General features: G+C 37.2%; 1 protein-coding gene across 3 annotated transcripts in view; it reads left to right on the top strand.

Annotated features, from left to right (window-relative positions):
* The first annotated feature begins 1,694 nt into the window (after positions 1 to 1,694).
* Positions 1,695 to 15,483, top strand: part of grb10b (growth factor receptor-bound protein 10b) — a 239,129-nt gene continuing 225,340 nt past the window's right edge. Inside the window, exon 1 of one of the 3 annotated variants that reach the window (XM_039737538.1) lies at positions 1,695 to 2,059. The gene's annotated coding sequence lies outside the window, so the exon portion shown is untranslated. Of the gene's footprint in view, positions 2,060 to 7,213; positions 7,406 to 15,483 lie in introns of those variants that run through there. The other 2 variants (XM_039737540.1, XM_039737539.1) reach the window with 2 other exon arrangements.

The following is a 15,483-nucleotide window of genomic DNA, read 5'->3' as shown; positions in this document are numbered from 1 at the left end:
TTTAAATGTTGTTTGTATGTATGTATATATATATATATATATATATATATATATATATATATATATATATATATATATAAAAAATCAGTTTGGTGTTGTGTGTTTTTCTGGACTAAATTTTCAAGTGTATTAACAAATCTCACCCCACGTAATATACCCCCTTCTGGATATTTGGTGTATGTAAAAACTCCAAACTCCAAATGGGACATCCTGACTGCACTTTAATTTTTCGATTACAGCTTCAAAACTCCTCAACTTAAAAATTCTAAGTTCGACACCCACCCCTTTGATTTTATATTTTGTATTATGGTCTAAAGGGAACACACATCAAACATTTGGCTGACGTATACCACATTTGGCAGCTATTTTTTTTTTCAATACGTGGACATTGTTTTTTCAGGAGATGGGAGTCTGTTACTCAGGATACCATATCATTCACCAGCATGTCCCTGAGCTTACCCCTTAACAGGTACGGCTGGATGGATGGTATTGGATAAATTAAAAAAACATCATCTGAACAGTGCTGCCAGCTTTCCATTACTCAGGATACCCATATGCTCATCCGCCAGCATATCCCGGACATTACTCCTTAACAAGTATGGCTGGATGGGTAGTAATTGTATGCACTGGAGAAATCAAAAACACCACTCTAACACCGTTGCCAGCTTTGTCCAGATAGGTGTAAGCCTTGTGGAGCAGATATACCATTGCATGTTGCACACCAATCTTCCATATTAAGTGCGGGCTTGTGGGGGTCTCATGGCCTCAGAACCCCTGCAGATTTTGTTCTTTTTTTTCTGCCCTGCTGGCCATCGGGCATTAATTTATTCTTTGTTACTTCCATCCATTATCCAACTCGCTATATCCTCACAGGGTCTGCTGGAGCCAATCCCAGCCTACACAGAGCGCAAGGCAGGACACAAACCCCGGGCAGGGCGCCAGCCCACCGTATTGCTGATCTTATTTTTATTTTTCCTTCATCTTGTAAAGCACTTTGAGCTACATAATTTGTATGAAAAATGTGCTATATAAATAAAAGCTGTTGTAGTTAAAAGTTAAACTTAATAAATCCAAATATACGGTTTCCGCTCATTTCAAATCTATCTAATGTTATAACGCCTAAAAAAAGTAAAGCATCAGTAATGCTTATGGCAGCAATGCAGCGGCCCTCTGATGCAACGTGCGCACAAGCGGGCCCGCAGACAGACGCCTCGCGTTAAGATGGAAGCAAAGGTACAAGGAAAACGCGACGGACATCGGGCGAAACGCCACGTCGCAAGGTCACTCAGGCAGCTTTATTACAAGTCACCCATAATCTTAAAAAAACACGCACAAAACAGAGGTACAAAAAACGTGCAACTCGGGAGCGTAGGATTAAACTGTCAAGAAACGGGGCGGCACTTTATGCAAATTCATACACGTCTCAAAATGGACGGGAGCGTATACAAACGGGGCGTGGAAAGACACTTAATTACGTTAATACTTAGCAACTTTTGGGACATGCTACTTACTTACTTACTTTGGCTAGAATGACATCAAGATACAGACACCCGCACAATGGAAAAAGTGAATTTAGCTGAGTGACTAAAACATCTCACTCTGAGAACACAGCTTACAGATCCTCTCGTCGCGCTGCACTCGTTTTTCTGTTCGGCGGCTCCGTTGGCTCGTGGTTTTATGATCGATCGAAGGCGGGCCAAAGAGCACATGTGGGCGTGGCCTTCAGCCCGCTAGAGTGGAGTCAGCTGAGCGGGCGGGAGAGCGAGCGAGCGGCTGCCCGCTGAGCTGTACCTTGTGTGTGTTTGTGTGGGTATTATTGGGGAGAAGGGGGGTGGCGGTGGAGAGAGAAACAGCGCGCTGCCACGGGAGGCTAGAGAGTTTGGGGCTGGGAGCGGCGGAACATTATTTCATTTCGGAACTGCCTTTCGAGATAAGCTGTGCTAAACACGTTTTTAGTAACTTTCGACACTTACGGGAGGGAAAAAAACACACCAAACAAACAGCAGAAGAAGATCTGCAAGGAGGAGCAAGCGAGAGAGCGGGCGCTCCCGGGAAACCGGTAAGTTTTCGCTGTGTTATTTTGGGTTTGAAGTCGGAATTTATGTTGCCCCCCCAAAAAAACGTGGCTATTTTAAGAATGCGAAAGTGTTTTGGGATCTTGTTTACCTCATGTTGTGGAAGTCGTACGAGGAAAAAAAAATAGAATGTGAGGCCGGCGTGAAAACTAAAGCAAAGAAATGCGCAGCTGGACTCGAGCAGCACTTTAAGGCGTGTTTGTGCTCCGGATCGGACCGGGTGAAATGGATGATGGTATTTAGTAGGGGCTGTATTAATAAATATGTCTGTTTGGTAACTTTTTAAAAAATATATATTATTGAGGCTCGCAGGTTCAAGGAGTTGGGTTGTAAATGGATGATTGGATCGTGCGCATGATTCGCCGTATTTTTTTTCCCCTCAAGTATGTGACCACTTTGAGGGAATAAATATTTCAACGTTTTAGTGAAAATGCGTTAGGGTGATGCATTAGTTTTTAAGGGGGAACTTGTAGTACACGAAGAAACACAATTAAAGATTCCCTGCGCGGTGTTCGAGAGTGTGTTTGTAAAGCGGGGGAGAATTCGATCAGCGTCGGAACTGTTCTTGGGGTGTGTGCCCGTGCTCGCTTTCGCGTTTGGTCACTGCCAGCTCCACTGTCCGTGCCCAGGTTACTCTTTAACAGGACGAGCTCTGTGCGCAACACCGTGACTTTGGTTATTTTATTTCATTGCGCACACACTTTATTCCGCAAGGCGCGTGCGTGTTAAAATCAGCTCTGCACAGATTGCCATTTGATTTTTTTTTTTTTTAAAGCGGAGCAGCTCGAGCCATTTTTCACATGGGCTGTAGTCGTAATGTTTACACTGCTGCACTACCAACTGCTCCCTTTTGTAACCACCACCCTGCTTCTTTTAAATGGATCGAGGACTCGGTTCTGTGGTTAATCGAGAGTAGTACAGTAGATGTTGGCATTTTTGCCTTCTCGGTTACATTTGACCCTCCCCTAATGCTTCGTAGATTATAAACTGTAAGTTCCCCAACGTTTAAATTACCAATGAAATAAATGGCCATGGCAAAGATTAGCACCGATACTGAGAACGCGCTTTCTTTTAAATCGAGAGTACAGTTTCGCAGCCTTCTTGTAGACAAACGTGAACACAAGTTTGGCGTGATTTATGTCATGGTCTTATCTTGCATGGTGGTTAGGTTGCCTTGTTTCGGCGGTTGTGGTTTGAAATGAAAGACCTCGGTTTATGCTCTGTATGTTTTCCTTTTCAGCGTCCTATTTCATTATTTAATTTGATTTAATGTAGCAATGCTCGCACAAAGTTAACAAGTGCCTTTACTGGTTGATGAGGCATATTATATAGCGATTCAAAGACGAAAAAAAAGTTTTTAATTGCTTTAGAAAAGTGCGTTCCTGATCCTGGTTAGAGCTCTTCCTACTGTTTACGCAGGAAACTAGTAATGCTGGAATGTTGTCATTCATTCTAGTAGAGAGTTTGGATAATAGCTGCTTAATACCTTTAAGATTTAGAAAGACTGGGTCATTCCTAATTGTGAAAAGTTATAAAGAAACCTGTACTAAATAAGAGTCTAAATATAAATTTTATCTCATCAGCCTATTCTGTTGTCCGACAGTGTAGTAATGACTTATGAATAAGGCTTGTAGCTGTAATGCTAATGATGGGATAACATATGGGCAATGGATAAGTGAAAATAACAATTAATTGACACACACAAGAGGAAACGAAAGCCTCTACATGACTGGGCTAAAGTTGCTAAACCAGGGCAATGTGGTAGCACCTTCCCTCTATATTTTCCAATCAAAACACTTTGACTATAAGAATGGTCAGTTGAAAGAGTGATACAGAGATGAACCGACAGAAATTTGCGCCTATCTTTAAAAAAACGGAAAGCCATTGGGAGTGAAAGGGATTGGGTGCGTATTATTATACAACACCAAATGGACAACCTAGGTATCAAATAAAAAACGTGAGGTCTACTTTGATTGCTTTGAATTCAACCTGTCTTAGACAGGTAGCACGACTAGTTTTTATACCTGGGATGTAGCGGGTTGGATGATGGATGGTTTGAGACTGCTGTGGAACTGGTCAATTTTCTGCATAGCTTGGTTAGAGGCAGCCACAGGAACCACTTGTCAGTGTAATACCTGGTACACTGTCATGTCGGATCATTAGTAAAATTTTGGTATTGATATCAGCTTTTGGACCTCAGTACCTCTACCAAAATGATTTTAAAGCAAATATGGGGTAGCTCCAAAACTTTCCCAACTTATTCCAGCCTTCCCAATTGATACCTGGTAAATTCCAGTTTGGAATAAGGGGGGTGTCCTCCATGAAGTCTTGATTGTGTCAAAGACCATGAGGTTATTTTGATAAGTCTACAAAACAGATGTTTTTCAGCATCTAGACTAGTGAGTATTAAGTGAAGGGGCACTGAGAGGAAAACTGATGTTTTCTTCCGGTATAGAAAATCCCGGAATGCCAGTATCATACTGTTTTAAAATGTGTTTTTTGGTCATTTTCCAGGATTGATGTACCACGCAACCCTAATAGACAGCTGTGTTAACTATTTGTCTCCACCATCTGCAGCAAAAGATGTTATACTAGGACAGGAGTCATCAGTTATGTTCCTGGAGGGCTATAGTGGCTGAAACCAGATTTTAAATTCCACCAGTTTTTCCTAATTAGAAGAAGGTACTTGCTGATAATAAACCTTGGTGTTGAACTATGGCTTGTCAGTTCTTTTATTCATTGTAGACAATTTAAAATTATATTACAGAGTTTTCTTTTTTGAGGACATTATCCATTTTTTTTGTGCACTGCACTTTTGTCTACTTTTGTCATTTATTTCTGAACATTTTATTAACACAGATGCATATTCACCATTATAAGTAAAGCAAAGTTAGCCAGAGGACTTGTGGTTTCTTTATTTGCATTTTCTTATAAATTGGTGGCTGGCTAGGAAATAATTAAACCTAAATTCAGCTATTAAAACTAAGGTAAGGCAATTCAGAGTCCTAGATTATACTATGTACATTAACTACAGTTAAGTCCCAGGAAAATATTGCTTTAACTGCAATTAAATTGTTTCTAATTAAGAAGTTGGTTGAAGTGAAAGCATGCAGTTTCTGTGGCTCTTCAGGACCACAATCAAGTTCCTTGTGCTAGATTGTTTGCGTATTGCATAGTTAGATGTGGCCAAAGGGCCCACCAGTTTGTGATGTACCTGGTTAGAGACTCGGGGATGATCTATCTTTAATACCTGGTTAGAAATGCCATTTAAACCATCTCTTTGCATATTTGGAGGCAGCCACAGGAGCCTTTTATCTATTTATCGGTCAATCAGTCTTTATTTTGCAAGGGTAATGAACAAGTTCAGTATCACTTTAGGTTCTGCAAGAATGCATTTATTAATATGCTGTTCTTTAGTTAGACAGGTCCTTTCACCATTTCTATGTAGTGCCTCATTAGAGCCCCAGGAATAGTCTTATCTTGTTAATACCTGGTTTGAGATGCCATTGAAACCATCTGTTTGCAGTTGGAGGCAGCTACAGGAATTATTTATCTACAAATCAGTCAGTCGGTCTTTATTTTGCATGGAGTGATAAAGCTCAGTAACACTAGGTACTGCAAACATGCATCTACTATCACATACTGTTATGTAACTAGACATTAGCATGCTTATTTTAATCTTCACTCTTACAAAGCATCAGTACAGTGGTTATTCATCTTTGCACACTATAGTATGTGAAGAGCCTTTGATATGATTCACAGATCTTTTACATGTCTGCAATATCAAGAAAAATGCATCTCAGTTAAGCTACCTCAAACCATACCAAAATTAAGTTATTTTAGAAGGCTGCATTGTACAAATGAATAACGGCTTATACTTTATAAGGGTTAAGACCAAACGAAGCATTTATTAAGACCTTGTTACTTAACAGTATGAGTAATAGATGCATTTTAGCATTACCTAAAGTATTCACACTCTTTCTTAAACCTTGCATTTTTTCAAAGATTAATTTATATATGTTATGTGCCACATCCCTTGAAGCAATCTCCACCAAAGGATATGCATTTGTCCCAATATTTCCACCATTTTCACAGCTAGTGCTGAAATTCTTCAACAGTGATGTGACCAAGTTTTTAGACTATTGGAATGTTATTTAGGAACAGAGGGAGAAATTATAATATTTTAAGGATCTTTTTCAGAGCCACACATACATCTCTATTGCGAACATCTTAATTATCAGCAAAGAATCTTGGAACAAATAGTTTTCAGCCTCTTGGTACAATCATCTGTCATTGCTAAATGAGATTTCCAGTTCATTGTCAATTTCATGGATGGTTAATGTTTCAGTTATTTGTACTTTTACTTCACTTTGGAGACCACTACATCACTGCATGATTTCAAAGGTTTGCCACAAATATGAATCCTATTTGATTATTGGGATTTGGAAATAGCAACTTTACTGAAGAAGTGATTATCAAAGGCTTTACCTTTAAATTTGGAGGATTTATGTTTTAATTTTTCACAAAACCTAAGTCACACACTGCACCTGTTTTATTTTGACTATCTTTGAACTTCCCTTTCTCAACACTGATATAAGGTATGGAGAAATGGATTGTTTTTGGGTTATGTCAATGTTTCTTCTATGTACACATCAGTATAGCTAAACTGCCTTTATATTACAAGTAGCTGTGTAAGCCTGTGCTGTATAAAGCCCAGGGTCCTAGAAACTATTGACATTGTCAGAAAAAAAACCCCAAAAAACTGAAATGTAGATGTCAGGTAATTAAAAGGAACTTCTTTGGGCATCTCTCTCCTAGGGGCATTTGTTATGTCGACATGTGCTCGTATCACTTGTGCATTAGTGGCAGGAGTAAAAGGGATACCGTTTTGCCAGTGTTAGCGGTTTAAGCCCCTTGGTCTTTCTTCTGAGGTTTCGTTTTGCTGATGTGCTGGCCCCGTTTGAGTTATTAGCAGCTAAGCGTGTTTTCTGTTTCCTCGGAGGTGGAGCCCTTACCCCAACTCCACCTCTCCCTTCCGGGCCAGACAGACAGACACACTTCCACCCGCAGACGTTTATATGTGAGATGTGTATTGGATGACGTCTTATAACTTTTTGACCAAGCCTCCTGTATAATGCTATTAATGGAATAAAACATTACAAGACCCTTTGTATATTAAAGAAGAATATTCTTTAAAATAAGTATTAGATAAAGAGCTTTGAATTTCTTATTTACTGTATTTATGTATTTACTGACCTATACCTTCTGGTGTTCTTTAATGAACATTGGAGTTGATGACTTGCCTGAGATGACAGTGTGGTAGAATTAGGGTGAGTACCATTGTTAAAGAAGAATATAATAAGAAAAGTTACAGCCATGTAAAGCCTGGTGTGAGATGGCTACATACTGCTCATTTTTTGTATTAATGTTTATTAATAATTGGCACATGCTTCTGGAAACAGCAATGTATATTATAGAAGCAGTGTCTTTTGCTTGCAGTCTGGAATTAGGTCTTTAATGTGGTCTAATAGTTAAAGTTCTGTATTGTAAACCTCAAGACTGCCTGTTCAGCACTCCCCTCTGCCTCACTCTGCAAACTTGAGGAGGTCATTAAACCTTGCTTGTTCTCTGAATGTAAAAAGTATATGTAAACTAGTGTTGTATGTATGTATATATATGTGTGTGTGTGTGTGTGTATATATAATATATATATATATATATATATATACACATACATACATACATACAGTATATGTATTTGTTTGGAATACAACTTGCGTGCTAGAACACCGCACGCTACCCTTGTTTACCTCTCTCGAGACAAAGCCATGATTGCTCACGAGCGTCGGTATGCCAGTTGCTAGTATTCAGTGAACAAACTGCGCTATAACTTTGTGAATTTTCACGTGATTTTGTGTTTTTTTCCGTGTAAATTTTAATTGATTGTTGAAAAGTATGAAGGTGGCATACATATCCGGGACATGGCTGCTGCATACCGTATACCGAGAACAACGTTAACTATGATTGTGAAAAGCAAAGACGTTATTAAAAAGTAAAGCAAGATTACATTTTCATTTATTTCATCTAATTGCTTTTGTATTTATTTATTTTAGTATTAAGCAGTGTTTATTTTATACAACCCCATCTTTGTATAATATGCCAATAACAATAGGATTTTTTTCATGGGAAGGGATTAATAATTTTCCCTTTATTTGTTGTGGGAAAAATTCATTTGGTATAAGTAAAAGAATCTGGAACGGATTAAGGATGTATACCGAGGTACCACTGTATTCCAAAACTATCTACCATTTTCAGTGCTTTGAAACCGTGCTAAGAGAAAAAAGTAATGCAGTAGTAGTAATTAACATTTTTTAGTGGCATCAAATAAATATGTTAAATGACTGAGAAAGGTGCACATTCAGTAGTTAAAATGAATAACTTAAGCTGACAATGCTAAGTAGGACTTGCTAATGTGAATATTGTGAAAACCTGCACAAATTAGTTTCATTGGTCGTTAATACCGCTATCGTTTTTAAAGTAAATGTAGCATAGCGATATAATGCATTTGCAAATGTTTGGTGATCATTTAGTAAAGTAACAGTAATAGATATTTTTGTAACTTGTATCTCTATCTCAACAATTGTATTCCATGTAATGTAAAATACTCACATTCTGGAGTTTTTGCTTTATTAATGTTCAAATAAAATTAGTTGTGCCTGATGCAAATTAATTCATATTGCAATAAACCTTGAAACATTTTTTTTGCTTTTCTCCCTCAAACAAACATTAATTATAGGCTATTTTTGGCTGATAATGGAACAGAAATGATGTGGATTAGGAAAATATGCAGATGGTGCGTAAATGTGAAGGTGAGCTTTGCAATAAGGAGGTATGCTGGAGAAAGATTGACTAGAAGATTACTGATTGGTAATCTGTAGAGTAATAAATTTGTAATCCAGTCCTCTTTGTACCATTGCAGTTGGACCAATTGTCAACTTTAACTTTTTAACATAAATATATTACATGTGAAAATGTTTTGTTGTTGGCACATTACTGTATACTGCTTGACTCAGAAGGGTGAGTAAAATTATACACTGAGCAGCATATTGTTAAGTCCCTTGAATTATAAAGTAATAGGAATAGTGATTCACTTATGTGCTGCCACCAGCTGTACAGTGCGGAGGTAAAATCTTGCAAGCTTTAAAATTATTATTATTTTTTCTTTTTGATCCACATAGATTAAAACATTGGTTTATAAATTGTAAAAAGAGAACTGTTTGAGGTCACTTTATTTTGAAATGTTCAGGGAGTACCTTAATCTTCTATGTGTAGCTTCTGTTTTCTAACTGTTCAGGTTTTGACTGAATTATTTCAATTTGATTATCTGAATGAATGTGCCCTGGAATGATCTTGCATCCTGTCCAGGCTTAAATCCAGTCTTGTGCCAAATGCTGCTAGCAAACCTCCATTCCCATCAATCCGTTATTGGGTTATGTGAGTTCATAGTGCATAGATCACTTTATTTCAGCATGATCTGTAAATAAATAGCTTTTCAGCTAATCCTTTGATACTTTAATTAGTTCTACTCTTTTAATGGAGGCAGAGAAGCAGACAGTGTTTATTTTATATATTGCCTTTAACAACATTACAAAGCAGTTTACCAAGCTTATACCTTAATTTTAAATACACAGTTTTAGATGTATGAAAGAAAAATCAATACAACAATTCCAAATACCATTGTGTGATTTGTTTTAATAGATGTCAGAGGGAGATTGGAATTATACCTAACAATATGTAAGAAAAGTTATCAAAAGGTGCTTTTGCAAGTGTAAAATTCCAAAGGAAAATGACCCTGTAGTTAGGATATAGCGGGTTGGGTAATGGATGGATGAAGTTCATGGTTAAAAATGGTGTGTAAAACGATACCAGACCCGTTAAATTAATTTTGGTTTCAAATTCAAAAGCTTGACAGATATGTTTATTCTTTTTCATATCGTTGAATCAAAACGGATTATAAGAAAAATGCCTCTCTGATATGTTAAATTTATAAAACACTAGCTCCTAGAAACTATTGAAATTGTCAGAAAAAGAAATTGAAATACAGAGTTGGCGGTTTTGTATCACGGATGTGCTCGCCCCTCTTGTCTATCAGCGGCTAAGCAAGTTTCTCTATCCTTGAGCATTTTGTTTTGCCGATGTGCTTGCCTCACTTGTGTATTAGTGGCTAAGCGAGTTTGTCTTTTGTCGGCAGTTTTACTTTGGCGACGGAGTTGCTTTCTTTTAGCTTCATGCTGTAGTCTCGCACTTCTTTCTTCTTCTGACTTGTTAACTTGGGGCTGCCTCGCTGGCTCTTTGAACTTCATGTTAAAGCCTCACACTTCCGGGGTGCCTTGCACTTCCTGGCTGGACAGACAGACACAGTTCCACTTGCAGATGTTTATATGTAAGATTTCCAGTGCTACCTATGCCAGCCATTGACACATGTATGGAAATCTGAACTGTTTGTTACAGTTGAGAGGTTTTGAATTTTTAAAGCACTAAATATACATACATATACAATATCTGTATTTAGATAGATATAGAGATGGATATAGATAGATGGGTAGTATAGTTGGCTGCACCTGTGCTTTTGGGAGAGTTGGGGAGGCTGCTTTTCCTAAGAAATCTTTCCAGCACGATGCCATTCCCTGTGCAGGGACTTTTCCATTGTATTTCTTATTAATTTAGTATCTAATAATGCTACCCGGCCTTTAGAGCTTTATCCTTTGAGGACAGAATGCAGATAAAAATTATAGAGTGATGTCCTCTGGATATGATCATTCATTTTTTTTCCCTAATTATGTTCTTGTAAAAGTTTTCCAAAGTTATAGAGATGTTAATTTTTATTTGCTATAGGTTTAGACCTTGCCTTTTTAAAGGGTACACAAAAAACAACTGAATTAAAATTCTAGTTATTCAGTCATTGATTAAAATAAGACAGTGGTTAAACAAATGATATCTATCCATTCTTTCAACTTGTTTAGTTTTTGTTTTGAGAATTCCAGAGCCCATCTAGACAGCAAAACTTTATAAAATTAGTTTCTTTTTAAGTAAAGGATAATGCATATTTTTTCTTTTGATGTACTTTTTTTAAAGCAGGCTAAACTCTTTGTCCTTTTGACACTTGTCCTCAACCATGTCACATGGAAATGCCAAGGGTATGATGCAGTCTGCAGCAATCCCTATGCCAGATGAGATTTAGTAGGCACAGCCTGTAGAGTGTTTGTATGTCTGTGTATCCAAAATTAAAATAAAAATAATAATAATCATATGTATTTAGAGCTCAAGTAGGTATGTCAAATATGCAAGAGAACTTTGAAATAGATGTGCGCATTCAACAACTGCCCTTGTGTTATTTTTAAATGTTTTGCCCAAGCTGCTTCTTTAAAAATGTTCATACAGTGCAGTTAAAAAAAGCATCTGCAAGGCTGAAACTAGTATATTATACAATAATTTGTTGTCATACATGTCATAATTAATATTTTATTCTGAAAGGTCAATGTTTTTCAGGTGTTGTAAGAGTTTGGATTTGTGGGATGTGTTATGGGAGAAAGAGGAACTTATTAGACAGTAGATTTGAAATGGTACAAGTGGAGTATATATTTTATAATCTTAATTATCCCGGCTAAAGTACTCTTCTTTGCTCTCTAATTATTTTTCCCCTTGATTAATACATCACCAAGAGCTCAGTCTGTTTAAGTATGCACTGTTTAAAGATAATAAACTACTTATTAAAAGTACAATCAGTAAATTTAATATTTTTAGACATTGCTGTTTTACTGTTACAGAACTGTTTTATTTGATTAAGTATTTGTATTAAGGAGTATCAGCTGTTGAAGGAATGAAGTATTTAGATTTTTTTATAACCATGAAGTTGATTTTCAAAAGGCTTTTTTGAGATGTATCTGTAGTATTCTTTCTTCAGTAGTCTAATGGTAGAAAGCACATGAACTTGATCAATCTGGCAAATAAGGCCTGATATGAAGATACTTCAGTTGGACATTCTAGTACTTATTAGTTAGGCTACATATAGTGAAAGAGACATGGCTTCTTAATGTTAAGAGGGGTGTCTGTTTATGAGAGACTAAAACAATCTGGCTGTGATTTGTTACATATATTCTTGATTACTATTACATATTTTTTTCAACACAAGCAAAAAATTTACAAAGGGAAGCACAATCAATCATGAGATGTTTTTAATTATCATTTATCTTTATAAATCAGGTATAAAGCAGATATCCCCCCATAAAATGGTGCCTTGTATGGCCAAAGTACCCACTAATTCAAAATCTTGTCAATTTGGAGTTGCCAGTTAACCAAGAGCACTATAGGACTAGAAGGCATGTACGGTTGGAAAGGTTAATAGAGATGAACCTTCTTGGGCAGAGAAGGCTGTGTAGGGACCCATGCTAGGATGACAAAATTCTCAAAAGAACTGATAAAGTTGACCTGGCAAACTTTTTTAGTTAAATAGTGAGTTGTATCCTGGAGGACACTGTTGGGAATTAAGGGGGGAGTGCATTTAAGACTGAAGCCAGGAGGCACTTCTTTTCAGAAGAAGACCTGGAAGTCTGGCTCAAACTGCCAAGATTATGTGGTTGAAGCAAAACATCGACTTCTTTAAAAAGGGATGAGTTATTGGAATGTTTTGCTTTTTAGCAACTAAATAAGTGTGGTGAACTTAATGATCGCCTCTTATTTGTCAAACCTCTTCGGAGGAGAGCCTTGGTACTAGGAGAAAGCTCTGCTCACATAGTGACTGGTTGGGTTTGAACATAATCTTCTGGAGCAGTGGAGCAGCAATATTTATTACAACATCAAAATGTATCATCTTGATATCATCATTGCATTACTCCACATCAATTTAGTTTATTTTTTTAATTTGACTTACTTATTCTCTTGACCAGTTTTTCTGATTATCCAATGTTCTCATCTGTGTTTATCAGTAGGAAGCACGTTAATCTTTATTCCTTTTTGAATCACCATCTTTTTCATTTTTCTTACCTGCTGTTGAATCTATTTAAGTAGTAAAGTGTTTTAAATGATTATAGATGTGCCTATGTGCACAAGTGAATCATAGAAATGTAATTTTAAGAAATAACAAATGTATTAGCTAGCAAAGTATGTGCAATCCATTACACCAGTATTTAATTATAGTGTGAACAAATGTGTTACAGTAATATTTGTTTTTTTTTTTCTTTTCTTTAACACAGCATTGCTAATACTGAATGAAAATACAATCTGGCTTGTCAACAATAATGTGAGCTGCTCCATTTGTTAATACCAAAATAAAATTCATTTATTGTGCTTTACTCTGTGAAGAATTTAAACACCTCCTAATTATTACAATATGTACAGTACTTTGCTATCAGAAATGTGTCAAGATGGGTAAAGCCGCATACTTGATTGCTGAATAAAAATGTGCAAACACTAAATTTAACACTAAAGACAAACTAATGTTCATGAGTATAACTGCTAAAATGACATTTTAGTTAATTTTCTAATTCAGGGTTTGTACAGAGGCTTATGAATCCTGTTAGTTGTGGCCCTTGCTGAAACCATTGAGTGTTTCATTCTTGGCATTTAGTCAGACCCATTTTAGGCACTCATTATTGAAACGGTCATACTCTTTTACCTTGTAGACACCCATTCTCTATTGTTGACTTGCAGATTTTCAGTTGTAAACATTTTGAAACTGTTATAATCCTTTTTTAATGCCAACAATTTATGCTTACGCAATTTATCAGAGAAACTATTGGGGATCATTAGATTAGATAAACTTTATTAATCCTAAAAGAAGAAATTCACATGCATACATCAGCAGAAACATAAATATATCAATATTCAGGTAGTTAAAAGTCCCGCCTTGACTATAATCACTCTGTAAACTTGCCTCTTTTATATTACTACTAGCAAAATACCCACGCTTCGCAGCGGCAAAGTACTGCCTAAAATTATATTTTTTTTAATGTATTTTATTACAATCCATACATAGCAATCAAGTTTTTACAAAAAAAAGAATTATGTTAAGAACAGATCGATCCCCACCCCTTCTTTTTATTAAAAAGAAAAGTAAACCTTTTTAAACTGAGGGAAAATATACCAATAATTATTTGTTAAGGATCTCTTTGTATACCATGTTGTCAGTTTGGCCCTCCGGTTGTAATATGACCAAGCTGTGCGCTGAGTTTACTCTTAAGCATGCAACATACAGTTGGTCATGTGAAAAGCTATCTTGCCTCAAATCTCGCAGCTTGGATTGCTGCTGTCATAATCAATTTGAGTTTCATGGTTTGTTTCAATTACGACATTATTTGTAGGACTTGTTGTGTTGAAGTGACATTCGGCATCTGCCAAGCATTGTAAGCATACAACCGGTTTCATCGATAACGTCGCATCCAGCTTTTGAGAGTTAACATTCATAAACATCAAAGTGTCCACTACTGAAATCGTCATATGTGAATCTAAGATGTTTAAGAGGCATTGGTGGTTGTCGAAAGGTGTAAAATATTTGGCCAATTCAGTACACTTGAAAGCGACAACTGAACAATTCAGCGGCAGCCATCAACTCATGCAGAACCATAGGTGATGGGGCTTAAGCATTTCACTCTTCTAGTGCTCCTGTGTAGTATAATTATCTCCTGTACTGTCATCAGTCCACACCTTGAACCTGTCCCAGTCATTCAATACATAAGACACAATGTTCCTCCGGATATCAAGAGTGAGCCTGATATGGCCGTGCAATATGTAACAAAGAGAATGGAAAAGGCAGGTGCTATCTCCGGGCATGGAAACCACTTGGTAAGTGAGAGTTCTTTGATCGATGGTGATCACCTCGATAGACATGTTAATGCGGGTACGGTTGGAATGATAAAGGAAATGGGTACCTGAACAATGTAAAGTAAGTCTAAAATACCTACACAATAACTATAATTGTAATAAACGAACAATAAAACGGCGGCGAAGCCGTGGATTTAATAAAAAGGCTGCAGTTATCGGTAGAGAGATGTGAATCCCGTGGTGAAGCAAGGAAGGAAATGAGGAGACCAGAGCGATGGACGGCCTTATATAGGCAGGCAGCCAACAACGTGGCAGGCATGGGGATGGGGGACCCAACGCTGCCTCGCATGGCGACAGAGCTGCAGGCTATGGACGTATATGTGTACGTAAGTAGGATTCAGTTAGCGTTGGGAACCTGCGTACCAAATTTCTTGAAGATGGGCCCATAAGTAACAAAGACCATTTGAAAGTTCAATATGGCGGCCAACAGTGGCGTCATACCACTGAAATAAGTACGTACATCGGTTTCAGTTAGCGCAGGGAAGCCGCCTACCAAATTTCGCGAAGATGAGGCCATAAATAAGAAAGT

The sequence above is a fragment of the Polypterus senegalus genome, chromosome 15 (genome assembly GCF_016835505.1).
Source record: "Polypterus senegalus isolate Bchr_013 chromosome 15, ASM1683550v1, whole genome shotgun sequence".
Classification (NCBI taxonomy): Eukaryota; Metazoa; Chordata; class Cladistia; order Polypteriformes; family Polypteridae; genus Polypterus; species Polypterus senegalus.
The sequence above is the reverse complement of the archived record's forward strand: the minus strand, read 5'-3'. Positions and strand labels throughout refer to the sequence as shown.